This window comes from Garra rufa, unplaced genomic scaffold (genome assembly GCF_049309525.1).
Source record: "Garra rufa unplaced genomic scaffold, GarRuf1.0 hap1_unplaced_007, whole genome shotgun sequence".
In the NCBI taxonomy this organism is placed as follows: domain Eukaryota; kingdom Metazoa; phylum Chordata; class Actinopteri; order Cypriniformes; family Cyprinidae; genus Garra; species Garra rufa.
In genome coordinates this window covers 350,958-358,457 of record NW_027394282.1, presented here as the reverse complement: position 1 = coordinate 358,457, position 7,500 = coordinate 350,958, and the positions used below count along the sequence as shown (strand labels likewise).

Here is a 7,500-nt window from a genome sequence, read left to right as displayed (position 1 = left end):
CTTCCTCACCACATCCTCCACCTTTATTTAAAAAAAATTTCATATATCCCTTCCACCCATACTGTAGTTTGTCACATAAATATTTTTTTATTGTTTTAACTCTTATTGCTTTCCTCTTAACCTCTAAGTCTATCAACCTCAGACCTCCCTCCTTATAGTCTGCTATCAGTGTTTTTGTTGATATTTTAATTCCTTTACCTCCCCACACAAAATTATTCACAGCCTCTTTTATTCCGTTCAAAACCCAGTCTGGCATGTCAATTGCTCCCATCACATAATTGCATTTAGTGAGTATTAACGAATTAGCCACAACTACCTTTCCTCTTAATCTCAATTCTCTTTGCCTCCAGAAATTAAGTACTTGTTTTATTTTATTTAAAACTCCAGTCCATGTGGCATCTCTAGCCTCTTTCGCATTCACTCCAATATTCACTCCTAATATCCTTAAATACTCTTTCGTTATTTTAAATGGAACATCTGACCCTTTTATCTCCACCCCTCCTATACTTATTATTTCTGACTTGTCAACATTTATCTTTGCACCTGAAGCTTTTCCATATTTTTCTATCTGCATTTTTATTCTCTTAACACTCTCTACATCCTTGACAGTAAAAGTTGTGTCATCAGCATATTGGTGGATTACACTTACTCCTCCATAAGGAATTTGAATACCTCTTATTTCTTTATCACTTTTTATCAAAGATGCCAGCGGCTCCGCTGTTATTGAATATAACAAAGCAGATAATGGGCACCCTTGTCTGACTGACCTTTCTAATGGAAAGGGGTCAGTTAATGCCCCATTAATTTTAACACAGCTCCGGGCATTGTCATATATTAATTTGATCCATTTTCTTATTCTGTCTCCAAACCCATATCTCGCCATTGTCTGCTCAATAAAACTGTGCTCCACTCTATCAAAAGCTTTATTCAAATCCACAGATAAAACCAACCCCCCTTCCCCATCCTTTCCCATGTTTTCTACAACGTCTCTTATTGTACATATGATATCCATAATGTCTCTCCCCATTATACTGTATGCTTGGCTAGGCGACACAATACTCCCTACAACCTGTTTAATTCTATTGGCTATTACTTTTGTTAAAATTTTATAATCCGAATTAAGCAGACTCAAAGGCCTATAATTTTCCAACTTCAATGGATTTCCTTTATTTTTATATAAGATAGTTATTATTCCTAAGCCCATGGATCTCGGCATTTCCCCTCTCTCCTCCATACCTTTATACAACCTTAGCAGTATTGGTGCTAGGGTCCCTATGAAGGCCTTATAGAACTCATGTGTCAAACCATCCGAGCCCGGACTTTTATTCTTTTTTGTCTGATTTATTGCATCTTTTATTTCTTCAATACCTATATCTCTTTCGCACATATTCTTCTCATCCTCCTCTAGCTTCACGTTCACAGTACTCAAGACTTCATTCACACATTCTTGTTTTACACCCTCTTTCTTGAATAATTCCCTATAAAAATTCTCCACTTCTCCTATTATCCCAACAAAATCATTTATTTTATCGCCTTTTCTATTTTCTAACTCTACAATGTGTTTTCTCCTCTGCTTTTTATTTTCTAAATTTAGGAAGAATTTTGTACTTCTTTCTCCCTCTAAAGCATACTGAGCTCTACTTCTTATTATAGCTCCCTTGCTTTTTTCCTTTTCATACTCCTCTAATTCTGTTTTTAACCTCCAAAAGCACTCTTCACTGTACTCAGGATTATTTTCTATTTTTTCCGCTTCCCCTTTTAATGCATTTTCCAAAGCTTCTGCTTTACTCCTCCTCATAAAATCTCTTTGTTTTGAATACCTAATACTTCTTTTTTTAATTTTCTCTTTCATTCCCTCCCACCATTCACATACATTTTCCTCAAATAGAGAATTCTGCATTTCATAATTTATACATTTTACAATATTTTCTTTATATGCCTCTTCATTTAACAGATTTGCATTCAGACACCACAAACCCCCTCCCCTCGCCTCTTCACTTACACCCATCTTGACTGTCATCACAGCATGATCACTTAAACTGACAAACTTATATTTCACATTTTTAACATATTTTAACATTTCTCTTTTTGCCAAACATAAATCTATACGACTCTGTTTCAAATTACCCATCACCATTTGTCTTCTCGAAAATTCTCTTTTATATGGATTCTCTTCCCTCCACACATCTACTATGTCTTCATTCTGCATCCACTCTGTTAAGAACTTTCTTGACCCATCAGATTTAAAATTAGCACTACTGGAAGCATCCAGTCTCGTGCACCACACGTTGAAATCCCCAACTACTATACACTTCTCTTTCCATTGTGTCTTCATTTCCTTAAAGACTTCTTTTCTGTCAATCTCTATATTCGGTGCATAAATGTTTATAAGCCTAAACATTTCATTACAAAACTTAAATTCAAGTCCTAGCATTCTCCCATTTCCATCTTTATAAATTTGTTTCACATTTTGCACTCTGTCTCTTTTTATCAAAATCGCCACTCCACATGCTTTTACATTTCCATGACTCACATAAATTTCCCCCTCCCAACTCTTTTTTATATTGTCCATTATATCCCCTGTCCAATGCGTCTCTTGTAGGCATAGCACATCAGCTTTTAACAGTCTCTTCACCCTCTCAAACTTTTTTAGGTCTCTTAGCCCGTTACTGTTCAGACACGCAATGTGCAAAATACCCCACATAGTGATTATCACAGTTTTTAAGGGATTTATACTCATTCCAATTAAATCAAACTCTTACTTTCTGCCTTTTGCTCCTCCAGTCTTTCCTTCTTTCTTTTTTTCAATGTACCTTTCCCCTCACATATATCCATGTCTTCCTCTCCGTTTTTCACAGGATTTTCTATCATTTCTTTCTCCTTTCCTCCCCCTTCGTCTTTCTTCATTCCTCTTCTCTCCAGATGTTGTTCTCCTTGACTTTTAGCATTACCACCTTCTTCATTGTCATTTTTTTCCGTCTTCCCGTTTCCATCTTCACACTCCAGACCTCTCTGATCCATCTCTTTACCTGCTGTTCTTTTTTTCTTCTTTCTCTGTCTCATGATCTGTTGCCCCGCGCCCGCCTCCTCTGGGCTGCTCTCACTCTTAGTATCTCCCCTGTTTGTCGCTCTCTCTTTCTCTCCCCAAGTGCTTTGACTCATCTCTCCTTCAACAATTACCTCTTCCTCTTCTTTTTCTTCACTCTCCAGCTCCTCGTACAGATCTTCCATTATCCCCTCGCCGTTCCTTTCTTCCATCATAGCCGGCGTTTCACACACGCACAGTCCTGGCCGCATTCCACACACTTCACAATTCACCTCTTTGCACTCTCTTGCATAGTGTCCTTGTTTATCGCATCTAAAACACCTAAAGCTCGGGCAGTCCCTCACAACATGTCCCGGTTGTATACACAAACGGCAAACCTTCACTTGTCGGTCATGTATCACCCTAAAGTGTTCTGTCCCTCCGAGCGTCTCAAATTTCGTTGAATAGGGCAACGATTTAACAACATTATTGAACTTAACTTTTAAAAACCTTGTCCCATCCGCAATGTCGGTTCCCGGCCACATTCTCCTCTTGATTTTAGACGCTTCTGTTACTCCCCAATCCTTTAGTTTGCTCAATATTTCTTCATCCTGAATATACATAGGCAGTCCTAAGAAAGAAACAACCACCTCCATGCAATCCACTTCCTTCACCATTACACGACTGTTTTTTATCTTCAAACCATCCAGAATTTTTCCTTTTGCCTTCATATCTTCCATTGTTAACTCATACTCTTTTGGAGATTTATACCTGCAACCGATAACTCCTCCGCATTCTTCCTTCACACTCTTTAATAGTTCCATCATTGTGATTCTGTCCTCCCCCTCCATCTCCACCAGCACCGTCAGTTCCTTTCCATAGCTGCGCTCTCCATCTCTCTTGTCCTGCATGTTTCGACCTCTTCCCGTCTCCTGTTGTCCAGCCATTTCTCTTTCCTTGCTGTGTGAGGTATTTATCCCCAAACAGCACGACACTGTTTGAGGATTAAATGACCCGCCAACACGCAAACACTCCTTTGGAGCAGTTTTTCCAAACAATGTGAAAAGAATTGAATCCTTTACTCCACTCAAACAAACACACTCCTTCTTCCTCCTTGCTTCTCTCACTGTACCACTTCCTGTCACCACTAGGGAGCGCTCAAGGTGGTATGGCCATAAGCGAGGGCTGCTCCAAAAAGTGGGCTATTTAAAGATCAGCCTCCGTAAAAGCCAGCATATTATATAAATAGTGAAGAAAAGGCAAAAGCTTACAGCACCTGGTATTCCCAGGCGGTCTCCCATAAAAGTGTAACAATCGGCCTTATCAGCCGAGTTACAAGACTAAAATGGGGTCAGATTTAACTGTGAGAGATGACTAGTGGTTAAAAGAATGAGACATAAAAGAAAATTGGTTTAAATAGATTTGGTGTATTTACAAGGTTCACATAAAAGACTTTAAAACAACACGATAAAACTAGGTAAACTCTGTTAAAAGAATACAGTTCATTTGTCCATACCCTAAAAACAGTCCAAGAACCCCAGTGTGTTGATAAGTCCAATGTGAGTGTCCACCAGTGTATATACAATCCACAGAAAGTGTAATCCAAAGTTTGCAGGTGGTGAATGGAAAGGTGAGCTCTAAAATTAGCAACTCCTCAATCCAACAGTTTGGTGACTGTCCTTTGTTTGTCATGCTGCTCTCTTATACAGTTGTACTTCCTGCTTCCTGTCATGTGTCTAGTCACATGACAGGCCAACCATCCATTTATTAAAGACACATACACTTAAAATGTTAAGAGTAATAAAATGGCCTAAAAAACATGTAAAACACTTAAAACTCTATAATACATGTAAATGATTGTAATAAATAGAGCGGTAAAACACGTCTTTCTAAAAGCCAGCATATTATATAAATAGTGAAGAAAAGGCAAAAGCTTACAGCACCTGGTATTCCCAGGCGGTCTCCCATCCAAGTACTAACCAGGCCCGACGCTGCTTAGCTTCCGAGATCAGACGAGATCGGGCGCTCTCAGCGCGGTATGGCCATAAGCGAGGGCTGCTCCAAAAAGTGGGCTATATAAAGATCAGCCTCTGTAAAAGCCAGCATATTATATAAATAGTGAAGAAAAGGCAAAAGCTTACAGCACCTGGTATTCCCAGGCGGTCTCCCATAAAAGTGTAACAATCGGCCTTATCAGCCGAGTTACAAGACTAAAATGGGGTCAGATTTAACTGTGAGAGATGACTAGTGGTTAAAAGAATGAGACATAAAAGAAAATTGGTTTAAATAGATTTGGTGTATTTACAAGGTTCACATAAAAGACTTTAAAACAACACGATAAAACTAGGTAAACTCTGTTAAAAGAATACAGTTCATTTGTCCATACCCTAAAAACAGGTAAACTCTGTTAAAAGAATACAGTTCATTTGTCCATACCCTAAAAACAGTCCAAGAACCCCAGTGTGTTGATAAGTCCAATGTGAGTGTCCACCAGTGTATATACAATCCACAGAAAGTGTAATCCAAAGTTTGCAGGTGGTGAATGGAAAGGTGAGCTCTAAAATTAGCAACTCCTCAATCCAACAGTTTGGTGACTGTCCTTTGTTTGTCATGCTGCTCTCTTATACAGTTGTACTTCCTGCTTCCTGTCATGTGTCTAGTCACATGACAGGCCAACCATCCATTTATTAAAGACACATACACTTAAAATGTTAAGAGTAATAAAATGGCCTAAAAAACATGTAAAACACTTAAAACTCTATAATACATGTAAATGATTGTAATAAATAGAGCGGTAAAACACGTCTTTCTAAAAGCCAGCATATTATATAAATAGTGAAGAAAAGGCAAAAGCTTACAGCACCTGGTATTCCCAGGCGGTCTCCCATCCAAGTACTAACCAGGCCCGACACTGCTTAGCTTCCGAGATCAGACGAGATCGGGAGCTCTCAGCGCGGCATGGCCATAAGCGAGGGCTGCCCCAAAAAGTGGGCTATTTAAAGATCAGCCTCCGTAAAAGCCAGCATATTATATAAATAGTGAAGAAAAGGCAAAAGCTTACAGCACCTGGTATTCCCAGGCGGTCTCCCATCCAAGTACTAACCAGGCCCGACGCTGCTTAGCTTCCGAGATCAGACGAGATCGGGCGCTCTCAGCGCGGTATGGCCATAAGCGAGGGCTGCCCCAAAAAGTGGGCTATTTAAAGATCAGCCTCCGTAAAAGCCAGCATATTATATAAATAGTGAAGAAAAGGCAAAAGCTTACAGCACCTGGTATTCCCAGGCGGTCTCCCACCCAAGTACTAACCAGGCCCGACGCTGCTTAGCTTCCGAGATCAGACGAGATCAGGCGCTCTCAGCGCGGTATGGCCATAAGCGAGGACTGCTCCAAAAAGTGGGCTATTTAAAGATCAGCCTCCGTAAAAGCCAGCATATTATATAAATAGTGAAGAAAAGGCAAAAGCTTACAGCACCTGGTATTCCCAGGCGGTCTCGCATAAAAGTGTAACAATCGGCCTTATCAGCCGAGTTACAAGACTAAAATGGGGTCAGATTTAACTGTGAGAGATGACTAGTGGTTAAAAGAATGAGACATAAAAGAAAATTGGTTTAAATAGATTTGGTGTATTTACAAGGTTCACATAAAAGACTTTAAAACAACACGATAAAACTAGGTAAACTCTGTTAAAAGAATACAGTTCATTTGTCCATACCCTAAAAACAGGTAAACTCTGTTAAAAGAATACAGTTCATTTGTCCATACCCTAAAAACAGTCCAAGAACCCCAGTGTGTTGATAAGTCCAATGTGAGTGTCCACCAGTGTATATACAATCCACAGAAAGTGTAATCCAAAGTTTGCAGGTGGTGAATGGAAAGGTGAGCTCTAAAATTAGCAACTCCTCAATCCAACAGTTTGGTGACTGTCCTTTGTTTGTCATGCTGCTCTCTTATACAGTTGTACTTCCTGCTTCCTGTCATGTGCCTAGTCACATGACAGGCCAACCATCCATTTATTAAAGACACATACACTTAAAATGTTAAGAGTAATTAAATGGCCTAAAAAACATGTAAAACACTTAAAACTCTATAATACATGTAAATGATTGTAATAAATAGAGCGGTAAAACACGTCTTTCTAAAAGCCAGCATATTATATAAATAGTGAAGAAAAGGCAAAAGCTTACAGCACCTGGTATTCCCAGGCGGTCTCCCATCCAAGTACTAACCAGGCCCGACGCTGCTTAGCTTCCGAGATCAGACGAGATCGGGCGCTCTCAGCGCGGTATGGCCATAAGCGAGGGCTGCTCCAAAAAGTGGGCTATTTAAAGATCAGCCTCCGTAAAAGCCAGCATATTATATAAATAGTGAAGAAAAGGCAAAAGCTTACAGCACCTGGTATTCCCAGGCGGTCTCCCATAAAAGTGTAACAATCGGCCTTATCAGCCGAGTTACAAGACTAAAATGGGGTCAGATTT

General features: G+C 39.6%; 5 non-coding genes across 5 annotated transcripts; all 5 read right to left on the bottom strand.

Moving 5' to 3' along the window:
* Nucleotides 1-4,956: 4,956 nt before the first annotated feature.
* Nucleotides 4,957-5,075, bottom strand: LOC141313517 (5S ribosomal RNA). The gene has a single exon (XR_012349590.1). It is a non-coding gene; the product is annotated as a 5S ribosomal RNA (ribosomal RNA).
* Nucleotides 5,076-5,876: 801 nt separating this feature from the next.
* Nucleotides 5,877-5,995, bottom strand: LOC141313722 (5S ribosomal RNA). Its single transcript, XR_012349792.1, has one exon. It is a non-coding gene; the product is annotated as a 5S ribosomal RNA (ribosomal RNA).
* An 84-nt stretch (nt 5,996-6,079) lies between these two features.
* On the bottom strand, nt 6,080-6,198 carry LOC141313516 (5S ribosomal RNA). Its single transcript, XR_012349589.1, has one exon. It is a non-coding gene; the product is annotated as a 5S ribosomal RNA (ribosomal RNA).
* An 84-nt stretch (nt 6,199-6,282) lies between these two features.
* On the bottom strand, nt 6,283-6,401 carry LOC141313677 (5S ribosomal RNA). The gene has a single exon (XR_012349748.1). It is a non-coding gene; the product is annotated as a 5S ribosomal RNA (ribosomal RNA).
* An 801-nt stretch (nt 6,402-7,202) lies between these two features.
* LOC141313515 (5S ribosomal RNA) lies at nt 7,203-7,321 on the bottom strand. Its single transcript, XR_012349587.1, has one exon. It is a non-coding gene; the product is annotated as a 5S ribosomal RNA (ribosomal RNA).
* Nucleotides 7,322-7,500: the final 179 nt, after the last annotated feature.